Below are 14,266 nucleotides of genomic sequence, written 5' to 3'. Positions count from 1 at the left end.
TCAGAGTTACAAATATTTCAGAGTTACGAACAACCTCTATTCTCGAAGTGTTTGTAACTCTGAGGTTCTATTGTACTACCAATTTCACTCTTTTCAGAGTTTACAAAATAATTCTCCAAGGTGTACATTAAGAGATGGAATCAATATTGTAAACATTTCTCATGATCTTTACTAATATAAAGCTATCAGAAGAATTCAAAATTACCTAATAAATGTTGATATTTTGTATAATTACCCAATAAACACCCCACTGAAATAAACTGGTAGACAGAGAAATCTTTCCCCCTCCATCCAAAATAGTGGTAACAATGGCACCTATGCTTCAATGTTTTTTTCCCCACAGTTCATTCTTGTTTCTACTTGTAGGCCAAGTGTTTCCTTTAGATACACATAAAGAACCCCACTGCAACTTGGAGAGGAGAGATTTGGCCTTAAGTATGCTGATAGATTTCAAACCTTTCTGCAAAGGACCATTGTTTTACCTCCAGTTAAACTGTGGGAAAGTAACAGCTGGCAACTGCTCATCATTTCAGATATTGCCATCAATGAGCTGTTGTGACTCCTATACAGCTAGAAGATAAAGGTGGTGACATCAAAGAACATGAGAGGAATCAAGACACTTCAAGTCTCCATCTGGTTACTGCTGTTAGAGAAGAGACTTCATCATTTCCTTATTTTGGAGGATACTCAGCATGTAGAGCAGATCAAGGGAGAAGTTTAAACATTTTCAGGGTTATGTACTATAAATATCAGGTATGAAAATATTCTTGCCTAGTAAAAATCTGAAATACAGAGTACTAAGAATTTTTTTTTTATTTAAAGAACCGAAACAATAACACATTTATCAGAGCTTTTTCTGATTTTATTTTTGAACCCCAAACCATTTGGCAGTGAGGAAAGTATTGTAAAAACTCAAATATATAGTGCAGCTATTATAAGGGAGTATAAAAAGAAGAAACACTTGGTTTCCATGAAATTATATACAACAGAGTCTGCTAAGCCCTGAACGCAAGTATGGAAGTCATTTTGCACTTTTAAAAACAGTTACAATAATGTCATACATAAGAAATAAATGGTATCATTTCAGTTTAACTTGCCCATTCTATTTGTCATGCAGTTCTATTTGTAGAACATTGCTGTATGAAGAACACCTGCCACACAGTGTACAACTTTTTACAACATAAAAGCAATGTTCATGTTTGAGCTTCTCTTTGGCATATTGTTTTACAATACATTTAACTCATTTATGCAAAACAAAGATCTTACACTTTTTTATTTGATAACTACATAATAAAGAATGAATAAATGGCAACATAGGATGTAAGCTGGAGTGTGGGACAGGATCAAAAGACCAGCAAATCATTCAATTGTTGTGTGGGGGTTTTGATCAGCATTTTCACTGGGGACTCCTCAAATTAGCAAACAGCTAATCAAGTTAATGCAGAGTCTTCCCTATACCTCTAAGTCTGGTAACTGCCATGCTGTGTTCCACACCCAAGACATGAATCATGCAGGGAGCAAGGGCATGTCTAAACTGACAGTGCACAGTAAGCTGGGGTGTAAATCTACAGCACACTAAATCTACTGCCACACAATAACCAGTCACCATGCACTAAAAGTTCCATAGTGTGCTGCAGAACTCTTTCTACACAGAGCTCTCATCTCTGTGTTAAAGTAGTGGTGTCACCCTTTGTGTTCCAGAGGATAGTCCTGGCTGGTGCCACCAGAATCGATCTGAGACACTGGGTGGACCCTGTTGTGCTCAGCCAGTACATGGGGCTGCCCACCCTGTATCTCCACTATTGTGTGCTCTGGGAGGTGAGGGCAGCTTTGGCTCCTGATTATGACTTTCCTTGAGTGGGTCCCGCATGAGTGTGCTTTGTGTCCACCCCTCATCTCTGGCCCTCCAGAACTCATCACGAGGCTCCTGCTGTACGAGCCTCCCCAGCTGCCCCCAACATGCCACCTGTCAGCTGAATGACATCCAGCTGGTCTGCCTCCAAGCTGTGCCCAGAAAATATCTAAGCACTCATGCTTCATACCATTCAGTTCCTCACCCTTGCATCCCATCCAACACCAAGTTGGAGGAACCTGTTGCCACCTGCAGAGGGTGAGGAACCCTGGTGGGCCTGTCTGTACTCCAATGTAGTTCCATGGCCCACTGGAGATGTTAATTGGCAGCTCCTACATAGAGCTGTGAGCACAGGCATGTCCTACCATGGTTCACAAACTCTTCTGATACATGTTCCTTTTGCAGCAACAGGGAGACCCTTGAGATCTATGTAGAGTGCATCAGGGTGCACTCTTCCTGAGGTTCTGGCTGCCCCTTTCCCCCACACCTCTTGATTTTTGTACATTTCATCCATGGCTCCACAAAGTCATGGGACCTCCTTGTCAACATCCTCCTGACATTGGCCAAGAGGAGGAAGCTGGATGTGCGGGAGGAGAGTGTGCTCTGCAATTGTGAGGCCTTTTTATTGTCCCTTGTCTGCTCACATCTCCAGGCGAAGTTCCTCTGGGCTGTGTCCACTAGTTCCTTGGATACCTTTGAGAAACAGGGGGTGCTCTCTGGAATTCTCTGCTCTGTTTGCCCTGATGTTCAATCTTTAATCTCACTCCTGTTTCTCTTTTTTCCTTTGTTGTCCCCAGCGATCAATTGTAACTTGGACTTAGTGGTTCCTCCCCCTATAACTTGGGGGTAGGGGAAGAGCTTTAGTTATGGGCAAGCCTAGCCCTGTCTGTTCTAGTACTACAAATATTACACACCTCTCAACTTCTGCAACAAATGGGTGTAGGCACAATTAACTCTGTCATTTCCAAATTTTTGAATCATAGAATATCAGGGTTGGAAAGGACTTGAGGTCATCTAGTCCAACCCCCTGATCAAAGCAGGACCAATCCCCAACTAAATCACTGCTTGACTAACTTTAATTATGTTCTTTTAACATAGGAAATTACACATGGAACATTAAGTTTTTTAAAAAAATAGAAATTCTATAAGGTGACATCATATGGATACCTAGTCAGGTCATTAGCAGAGTTGGAAACTTTAGCTTCAATGCAAAGACCCTTCACCACTTGAGCTAATGCAGTAACTGACAGCAATAGTAGTTTGTAATCCTCTCTGTGGACCCGCACAAGGAGCGGATGAGATACTTTGCAAGTGGGTTACACAGATATTTGCTTACAGCAGAGAAAATGAGATTCCAAGATACTTGGGTTCCATTCCACGCTCTGGCGGGAGTGTTCTCTAGTAGGCACAGACTCTTCTGTCCATCCCCTCCAACCTGTCCCTGTCCTGGATCTTCTTTACTCCTGTGGCTGGGGCAAGGAGCCACTCTCCATGCTGTCCCAGTTCCAACTCCACAGGCTCGTTGTTCCAGTATCTTTGCTCAGCAAATCCTAGTCTTACCTTTTCAAAATTCCTCCTCCTCTCCCTATTCCTCCCCTTAGCCCACCCAATCCCAGAGTCTCAGTCCCTCTACTATTTCTCTCCCTTGTGCCACTCTGTTACCCAAATCCTATGTTCCCATCTACTCGCTATGTAGTTGGCTCTTGTCCCCTTTGTATTTGAATCAGGCAGCTTCTTCCTCCAACTTGCCTCGGCCCAGCAAGGGGGTTATCTTTGAAAGCACAGCAGTGACAGGCTCCCTACTGAGTTCAGCTGCCCGAGAGCTGAACTTTCAGGGAAAGCCCTGCTCAACTATGGGCTGGAGCATGCCCAGTGCAGACAAAACCTTTGGGGAAATTAGCTGCTAAAAATCTAAGAAGTTTACTTGAACATGTGCAAAGTGCAATTTTTCACACTTATAACTTGGCCAGATGTGGGTGGATTTTTCACAAAGACACATCTATGACACAAAGACCATCACACACCCAAATTTGGAGTCCTTGCTCCAAAGCACAGGGCACGAGAGATTTTTTCGAGGAAAAGGTTGCCAGCATTTTTTTTTAAAATATAGTCCAAACAATGTATTTTCCCCTACTGTTCTCTGAAACAGCTGGGAGGGAAAAATAAAATCCATATGTGGCAGAGACCCTGAGTGGAAAATTGCAACCCAAATGGTTAAAGTTTGGCAAAGTTATAAGCAACTGATTATAAAGGGAAGTGTCAGTGACATTTCTATTACAGAGCCTATGATTATGCAGAGGATGAAGATGAGGGTAAACAACACTGCATACTGGCAGGTGTTTTTCATAGTTTCTTGGTTCAGCAGAAAGAGAATGGTATGTGCACAGTTTGTACTAGTGAGCTGAAGCTGGATGGGAATCTAGGGAGACCAATATCCAATTGGCAGGAAACAATCTCTTTAAATTCTCCAGTTTGGATGTCAAAGCCATGTAAACGTACTTAGAGAAGCTGCCACATGCAATGCCTGTGACCAACTTTGTAGGTTCACATCAGCTCTCATAACGGTCCTACCAGCAAAGGCCCGAACTATTAAGGCACTGGGCTTACAAGATCAACCATCTTGACAGCCTTCTATGTGCAGTATGGGCTGTAGTATATTAGCTATTATCAGTGACTTTTGCAGAAAGGGGAATTTCAAGAAGACAAGCCTCCTGCTAGAGAGTGACCTTCTTAGGCAGGGATTCATATAAAAATTGATTCTCTCTGACTATTGGAATGCATGTGTAAAGTCTCCTTTGGTAAATTTCATAGCACACTGCTGATAGAAGAAGCCCCAATAGGAAAACTGTCTAGTTCTAAATCAGGTACCTAACATACACCAGATAATGAGCCTCACTTTTGCAAAATGTCCTCAGATGGGAAACATGAGACACACCTTGACACTCAAAGGTTTGCTAGAGTGAATTTTTTTGAGTTAGTTTTAAATGGGGTTGACCATCTCAGTGTAACACCAATTAGCTAACCGTTTCTTTTATTCCTGTAAACTTGATATACTAACAACTTACACTGAAGCGTTTAATAGGCAACCCATACAGAGCATTTCCTGATAGTGAAAGATAATTCCCTAAGACAGTCCAGTGTGATCTAAACTGAAAATTTCAGCCACCAGTGAACAGCCACTGGACTAAGGTCCACCAGTGTAAGCCCATACTATAGACAAGCAAAGTTGAGATTTGCAGCAGTACGGCAGACTCTACTTTGAAATTGCATGTGGTGAAAAAAAAATTATAGCTTAACAGCTGCCCATCTACATTAGAGTTTTGCATCTATTCAGCCACACCAGTGGCTGGCCACTGAGGCATGAATCAGGGGAAATCTCCAGTGGAGATTGTTAAAATATAAGCCAGTATGGTTTGAGGACAAGAATGATTTATAATGGTAAAATGTAACAGGGCTAATACAATTAGATATAGCAAGTGATACTGAGTCATGATAGTGAAGAAAAGATCATAGAGGAAACACTTTCAGATCTTGACTGTATCTAAAATTAGTGAGACATTTACATAACCAATAAAGTCTACATTTGACTCACCACACAGTTAAAAGCTGCATGTAAGAAAAGGAAAGAAACTCATGTAATTTCCATCCTTACTGTGGCAGATTCAGTTGTCTCAATGCAATATTCCTCTGAAGAAGAAATGTTTTAGTAGAAGATGAGAAAATTAGTTATCTTGCAATCAATTGTAGAGAGTATACTTTTTAAACTAATTTTTTTTACATATTTATAGCTACTATAATGCAAGAAATAATTTTAGAATAATTAACTTTTCACTGCCACTTTTGTTCAAAAAGTTTCTGAAGTCATTCTAGCTAAAGCTGATGAACTTGTAGAACAATTGACAAAATCTATTTTAAATTTGTATCGGTATAGGAAGTGCTGTGAAAGTAAAACAAAACAATTTTAATCTCATTAGCTTTACTAAAGTCATTCAGAGATTTAAACTAATTTAAGCTTGTAAAATAATCATGTGAACAAAATGTTAATAAATGTTTATGAAGAAGGCTATAGACTGAGACAGTTGCTACAATAAATTCAGTGTTCAAGGAAATGTTCTAGATTTACTGCCAGATTCTATGTGGTTCTAAAAATCTGTACTGAACTGATCAAACTACAGAACAAAAACAATAAGATTGATTAAAGTTAATTTTTTTACATGAATTAACACACTCAGGAGATAAGTCGGACAACATCAACATACTTCCTTAGGATCATTTGCAGAGAATGGCCAACTTTACTTCAGCAGCACAGTTAATACTGGAGATATTTACAGAGTTAACGCCAATATTTACGTGCTGCTAATGTACTGCTGACATCAGGATCGTGTTAATTCATAAGTGACATTTCTCTTCAGGAAGATGAAATCCTTGCATTTTTGAGGCAGCACAATATGGCCTGCACCTTTTCAAAACCCACAAACCATTATGTGCTGCTACGTTAGCCCAAGGTGTCTACAAAACGTCAAAGGAATGAAAGCATAAGCTGTAAGTCAAACCCCATATTTTCTTGATTAACATTAATTTTATAGAATTGACATTAGCTATTTCAATACATTACAAATCCTTCATTAACATCTACTTTTAGTAGTGGACCAATATTCTACTTACAATTAAGGTCAGCTTTAGACTTTGTTCCTGTCAAGTTAGCACACAATAACTTTATGGTCCAAATTTCAGATCCTTGTCAGACTAATTAAATGGTGTGGATAGTTCTCCGATTAGAAGTTAAGTCTGATCTCTCTAATGTGAAAACTTCAGTTCATCTTCACATGAAAAGAATATTTAAAAAAAAAATCCCCAAAACCTGTTTCTTCTTTCCCTTGAATGGAAATCTTTTTGATATTGCTGTAATTTCAGGGTCACCTTTAACAATACCAGAAGTTGAAATCAAGGTTAAGTACAACTGTCAGTTTGAAGAGGAGAGCAAGAAACTGTAGTTCATATCTCAAAACGGATACCACCTTAGCATTTACAAGAGATACTCTTGGGCACGGCGATGGGAGTAGTTTAAGCAGCCCAACCCCTTTAGGCAAAGCCCACAAGAGTAAATAAGAGTGCTGTCTCTCACTCAGGTCTAGTCTACACTAGACAAGGTGTAGAAGAAAAAAAAAACAAAAAACCTCTTACTCTAGAGTCTCTAGACACTGCTTATACTGGCAAAGTATTTTCACTGGTATATTAATACCAGTTCCCCAAATAAAAAGCTATACTGGCAATAGCACTTGTTGCTTCTATACTAGGGCTTTTGCTGGTATAGAAGTGTCAAAACACTCCCCCCTCTCCCCCCATTAACGTTACTATACTAGTGAAAGTTTCTGATATAGACCTGGCCTTAGGTAGTTTGAGATGGAATGGTCCATGACTGCAAACTGAAGGTTGGGAAGAAAAAACATGCCTCACATGGAACAGAATCACTGGCAAAGGAGACATAGTGCAGACAAATTCTTCCATTTTATTTACAGAAAATATGTGTCTGTGTGTCATTTTCCCTTACCCCCTTGCCTCCTAGGAGCATCAGGGCAGATCTACACTAGAAAGCTTTGCTGGCATAGCTGTTAGTTAGGAGTGTGATTTTTTTATTTTTTTTTTGTTGCCAATACAGCTATACTGGTAAAAGCTCTAGTATAGGCACACATATCTGTATAAAAGTGCTTATACTAATCAGGAAACTGGCACGTGTATAAAGATAACTGCATCTTTACTAGGAAGGTTTTGCCAGTTTACCTATACTGGTATAAACCAGCAAAGCCCTCCTAATAGTAGATTGATTCTAAGGCCTGTCACTGTTTCCATTATTTTCTGGTGTTTAAGAATGGTGTCTTAAGACTTGTTACCCTGATGAAGACCAATGGTGCATCTACTCAGTTATCCTGTTACAGTGACTAATGCTGGATTATACAGGAGGTCTGACTACACAGTCTCTCTCTCAAAATAAAACCAAAATGTGTGGTTGCATTGCAATAGTGTGCCACGGTAGAAAATTTCTACCTGAAGATATTAAGCTAATCATACACTGAGGAAGGAAAGGGAGGGGAAATAGAAAGCTTTCACCCCAAGAGTTACAGTGTTGATGCAGATCAGGGAATGACCCACTCATAAAATAAATTTACTTAAACCTACCTGGCCAAAGGTGGCAAAAGGGTTCTCCACTAAACCAAATATACTCATGCCCATTGACTACCAATTTATTTAAAAGATCAATAAAAACATTCAAAATAGATAAATACTGCCAACATTTAATTCCTTTGGAAACACATTTCTTACTAATGATCAGGGGGTACTGGCCAAATTCAATGCAACTACCTTGTTCTTAGGCTTTTGAAGTTTTTTGCTATGTTAGGTATTTACTTGACTCTAAAGTCACTCTACACTCTTCAGAGAGCCTTTCTATACGACATTTTCTAAAAGCAATTTTTAGGCTGAGAACTGGTAAGTATAAAATCTTTCTTTTTTCTACTTCTGATGTTTCCTTGGAATTTTTTTTGGGTGGGGAGAGTTGAGGTAGAAGAGTGCATCACACCCTGCAAGAACCACCCAGAGGCTTAGGCCCCAGAATCTTTAAGGCTCTGAGATCTGCTGGAAGTCAGAGTGTTCACACAAAGGCCCATACCTCTGACAACCCCATACTTTGGAAGTATAACTAATAAAATCATGTTGCCAGAGATGCCCTTGAAGCCACTCATTTAAAGAGGTGGTCTGTTTTTCAATTTAGAGGGGCAAGCCAGTGGAAGTTAAAGCGTTGGGATATGTCCACTCTAGAAATGCTACAGCACTGCAGCTGTGCCACTGTATTAAATCCAACTCTCCAAGAGGTAACAGCTAGGTCAATGGAAGAACTCTTCTCTATGTAAGCTCAAAAGCTTCTCTCTCTCACCAACAGAGGTGGTCCAATAAAAGATATTACCTCATTCACTTTGTCAATTTAAAACCAGGCATATAAAGACTAAATCCAGTAAATAATTACTTTAACATCCCTTCTAAACTGTTCTACAATGTTCACATTGTGACTTTTAACACTTGCAGTTAAAAAAAAAAAAATCAAATCAAATTTGCTAGAGCCAGAATTCAACGCACACTCTACCTCTTTTTCAGTTTGCAGAAAGGAGTAGGAGGAATCTAAGCAGATAAACTTAATTCTCTGTTCCAGGGAAGAACCACAGATCGAATTTTTCAATTTTTTTTTTTTTTCCAGAGGAGATGAACCTGAAGGGTCTCCATCCATATTGACTTTAAAACACCCTAAGGGCTACAATTTAAGTCTGGTATGAGATGGGAACAACATCCTGCCCTGGGTCAATTCATTGTACAAAAATTCAAAAATGCGTAGCAGAGAAGACTTGTTTGATACTTTCACCTACAATAATTGATATGTTCCAAATCCTGTGGCTTCTTTTTATAAGCTAGTAACATAGGTAGTACTTTGTTGGACACCCACAAGCCTTTTAGTATATTCTTATACGAATACCAGACACTAAAGTGAGCAGGGTTGGATGTAGGCCTCTAATTTACTTCACATCTGAAAACCCTAAGTCAAACTGCAGATTCTGGAGGTTTGTTTGCCTCTCCCATCCACCAAATGTCAGGTAATATACAACAGATCAAATGATCATATCAAGAAAACATCCAGAGTATTGGCTTTTTTGTCCAGACAAAGACTGCAAGCTTGGGCATAGTCCTTGGAAATAGTTTATTATTCAAAGTATTATTTGCTGAGGTTCCTTCTACCCATGTGCAATGACTCTGTGTTCTGTCAATATGCCTTTGCACTCCCTATCCATGAAATGCAAAATCCTTAGTGAAGGCTTTTTGACCAAATGAAAAATTCATAGCTTATCTGACACCCTGCTTTGTGTGCATTTAGTACCATAGAGCCTACAACACCACAGCACTGCCTGGAAGCTGGTAAGTAAGATAACCAAGATTAATTAGACTGTCCTTCCAATTTGCTTTGTTCTTGGCCATTTCCACTGATTTGCAAGCACTCCACCTAGTCAGATTGGTATGTTGTCTGAATCAAGTCAAAATCTTGCAGCAAGTAATCTGTCAGGCTATGCTACTTTTTCAACCATTATATTACTATTATGCTAAAACCATTGTGTTTTTACTGTATGGAAGCATAAGCCTCTTCAAATTGTCATTTTGTAGTCTACTGCTGCATAGGTCTGATATACAATTGGGTGAAAAGCCAAAAATTGGACTTTAGCATAGAACAATGAATCCTAGAAAACTTGGTCCTCACAGCTGAGTGTCTCTCTTTAAGGATTCTAGAATCAGAGAAAATGCCATGAAGTGAGAACCAGAAAGCACAAAAGGAGTGGTTGGTCTCTTGTTAACTCCCAGCCCCTGGAACAATGTTTTTACTCTATGTATTTCTCTTTGTGTGTCCTGAAAGAAGATAGTACATTATCTCTGTTCTAGATGGCTAGCTCAGAAAGACTCTTTTCTTCTATGACCTGATGTCACTACTGTCACAATTTTCTTAAGCGTTCAGGAGGACAAAAGGCTTTAGGGAAAGGTCATCCATTATTTGTATCTAAAGGATTACTGATCCAGTGCACAGACAAGGAAGCCCTCTAGTCAAGAGTAGAGGAACCCCTAATATTTGCTGTCACCTTGACTGCATTATTATAGTGCCCTTAATTGGACACTTGGGCAGAAGTTTCAGATGTTCCATGGGGGCAGACTCTTAATCCATTTTGGATTTCTGTAATCCATTCAATGCTGGCTGTGGAGCTACAGAAATAACCCTATCTGAACTACTTCTGATTCCAGACCCTTTTATTTTGCAGTTGAATGTGTGTGGGAAAGATTACATTCTAAAATGTGTATATATTAGCATTTTGTTCATGAAATAGCCATGAGCTCAGTTCTAGGAGCAGTTACCCATTACTCCTGTGTATTCTGAGGCAGACCATATTGATTGCTATTATTATTAGTGAAGGTCACTTTTGAAACTAGAGTCATCCAGGCAAAGTCCACAATTTTCTTTGTAGATTTATCAAATTAAAGGAACTTCATCACTCCTTCTACTCTGCAAAGAACACAAGAATGCTAAGTGTCTCCTGATGCTCTGCATTAGGCTCAATATTCAGTACTATAAGTAAAACTTTCAACAATTAATCTGAATACCAAAAAAGTTAAGGAAAGGAAGTATGATCTAATAGCTAAAGCACAGGACTAGATGTCAGGAGGATCTAAATTCTACTCCCAGCTCTGCCAAACATTGTCTAGTAAATATTCACAATCCTGAATATCAGAATGGTCATGAATCTTCTTGACAATTAACAGCTGATTTTTTTTTTTAAATAAAAGTATTTAACAGTACATGAGACTTAATTTAAGTAAATGGCAGTCTTCTCCTTTGGAAGGATTTTCCCCTGAGGATATGGAGTCATTTTTGGAGTCATCACTAAATTCTGGATTATCTTTCTTACTCCAGAAGGGTAAGGGGGGAGGGAAGGAGGAGGAAGGAGAGAGAATCACTTTTTCACACATGAAAGATGGGGCTAGCACTTATCTAGCTCAAGGGAATTGTAGAGCTAAACCAAGTATTTGCAATTTAACAATTCAAAAAGTCATTATTTAGTAAACAATATTCAAAAACAAAATTCCAGAAATAAATGTATTCTGCCTTAGCAGGAAGTCCACTTTCAGTCAGTGTATGATTGAAATGATGAAGTCAACTTAAAGGCCCTGGAACTAAGATTCAGATGTTAGATAAAATTATAGAACTTATCTTACTACAATAAAAAGAAAAGGAGTACTTGTGGCACCTTAGAGACTAACAAATTTATTTGAGCATAAGCTTTTGTGTAACTCTTAAAAGCACTGTACATCTCCAAAGCTCTCAAAACAGATTTCTAGTGCTTTCAAATGGAAATAGAGATTCTTTTGAGCCTATTCTGCATCAAACTGTTTAGAAAGCTGCTCCCTGTTTTAAAGTTTAGATGCAGTATTTAAGACAATTCAAATTGTCCTTTCTTCCTAGACTTAGATTAAGTGGTAAGAATTTTACATTATATGGGTTTTTCTTGTAATATGAATAATAAATTGTAAGGCACCCCAAATTCTTTCAGAAGGAGATGACTGTTCTTCACCATCTTCCAAGAATTACTGGCATGGATATACCAGATCCTTTGTGGTGAAAAGAAACCCACACATTAAGGAACATCCATAAATTAAGGCGCATATGCTAACTGGCAGATTTCCCCTTCTAATTCTGAGTCATAGGTGTCATTTTTTTGTCAGAGGCTGGGAAGACACTGCCAAGAGAATCTCTCCTCCTGTGTGCCACATGAAGCCACCTGTTCACAGACAGAACAATCCTGTACCCTGCGTCTGTAGAGTATTATCACACACACCTCCTCGTTTTGTTCTGTGTTCTTAGATTTCCTAAGAAAATATACAAATAAAACCCTAAAAATAAGCTTAAGAACTTTTGTTTGAACTTTCTACATCTGACTGCTTGATTCAGAGGTAGGAATCAAAGGAAGGGGAGGAGTCAGTCTGAACCAGGTGGCATGAAAATGCTTGTTCTTTCCATTCTAGGTTTCTTGCCTGCCTATCTGTAAAAATAAATAAATAATAAAAAATAATAAAAAAATGGATCTGCTACTGCAAACACTTACCCACATGTTTAACTTTAAGCATATGAATAGTCTAACTGGCTTCAGTGGGAATATTCAGATGCTTAAAGTTAAGCTTTCATGTGTTTGCAAGATTTGGGCTAACCTATCAATCAACACTGATGGAAAATAAATCAGACCAATATGGACATTATATGATATGAGAGATGACACCTGGAAACAGAAAACCTAACCACTTTAGAAGGGGCTAAATGCCAAAGAGGAAAAAAAATGTAACCGGGACAGTTTGCACATTAACAAGTCAAAATTTTTGTTTTCTTCTTTTGCAGGTTCATGAAGATTAGTTGTTGTGAATTTTATTCTAAGTGATAACCCAATCTGTATTCTGAAGGCTCCAGCACTGTTGCAGAAGATAGACATACATTTTACCATAACAACATATCAAATATATTCCTCTATTTGGGTCATTGACTTGATTTTTAGAAGAATTACTACATTTGCAGATGACCTTTAAATAAAATGGTACTTAAAAGGGATTATTTTAGAGAGATTTATTAAACTACATACAGAATGCATAAATGAAAGTATTTAAAAAAATTGTAAAGCATGTAAGGATATTCTATAATGAACATTATAACTACCACAGAAAATATACCTTCCTCTAAGCAAATTATGGAACAATTGATTATGTAGTAAGATAGTAGAACATACATAGAAAAAGTAAACTAGTGGTCTCTCTCCACTTCTTAAAGATTTAATGTCAAACAACAGTAGTGAAGGCTCATGTTGCTATACCTTCATTTTTACATAAATTGATGTGGTTACATTTTCAAGCACATTAGTACTATCTTATTTTTGTGGTAAGTTATCATTATGAATATATACAAAATACATCTTATGGTGTGTTATCCTTGATTTTTATAGCTATTTGATCGTACTTGCTAATTGACATAATTTGATATTTTGTAAGGAGTCTCCTACTAAGTCTAACTACTGAAATAAGTTAGAATGAGGCAAACAGTTGATTCTAGGCTACTGATGGATTTCTGCTCATTCAAAATATGCTTATTCTCCTCATGCTCGGTTTTCCTCAAAATTTAAGCAAAATAAATAAATAAAATAAATAAATAAAAGCATTAAATTTAAGTCTCTCTGTGCTGGCACCTTGCCATTTCAAAATCTGTGTCTTTCTGAAGCTATTTGAAGGGCATCGTGTAGAATGCAGGGACAAAAACCAGACCAAAAAAGCACATTGAGAACATGTTATGTTTATCATGGTGGGTGAACACCAATTTAACGAAGTATAAGAACTTTCTTAACTCCATCTCTATTCAGCAAAGCACTCAAACGTGCTGAAGTGTTTTGCTAAATAGGGAGGGTGTGCTGAATCAAGGCCTTAGTGAGTAGTTTGGTACAGTTTCCTACAGTACAGAAAATGGGTACCCACATAGGTTAAAGCAAAGTTATTTTGTAGTCTAAAAATTTAGACATGAAAAATATTCATAATGTTTAGTTGTTACATTTTCATCACAGTAACCTCAATGGGACTGAAACTGAATTCTGCACATGAAAAATACAAAGGATGATTCCATTTTCCAAACATTTTCCAAGGAAAATATTTATTATGAAGGTTCTTGTACTTGTTAAATCAAGTATTTAACATTGGCATACATTTCTTACGGCGAGTTAGCAAAGGTATCAATTTTAGATATAAATATAAAATATTGATAGCCAAGTCACTCTGACTGCAAGGTTATAGTTGACATCAAGA

At 38.1% G+C, this 14,266-nt stretch overlaps 1 long non-coding RNA gene across 10 annotated transcripts in view; it reads right to left on the bottom strand.

The window, feature by feature from the left end:
* Nucleotides 1–844: 844 nt before the first annotated feature.
* LOC119850115 overlaps nucleotides 845–14,266 on the bottom strand; it is a 67,030-nt gene continuing 53,608 nt past the window's right edge. For 8 of the 10 annotated variants that reach the window (XR_006277706.1, XR_006277702.1, XR_006277704.1 and 5 more), the window contains one exon: nucleotides 845–5,539. This is a non-coding gene — a long non-coding RNA (uncharacterized LOC119850115). Of the gene's footprint in view, nucleotides 5,540–12,240; nucleotides 12,302–14,266 lie in introns of all 10 variants that reach the window. The other 2 variants (XR_006277705.1, XR_006277703.1) reach the window with 1 other exon arrangement.

This window comes from Dermochelys coriacea, chromosome 1 (assembly GCF_009764565.3).
Source record: "Dermochelys coriacea isolate rDerCor1 chromosome 1, rDerCor1.pri.v4, whole genome shotgun sequence".
Classification (NCBI taxonomy): Eukaryota; Metazoa; Chordata; order Testudines; family Dermochelyidae; genus Dermochelys; species Dermochelys coriacea.
The sequence above is the reverse complement of the archived record's forward strand: the minus strand, read 5'-3'. Positions and strand labels throughout refer to the sequence as shown.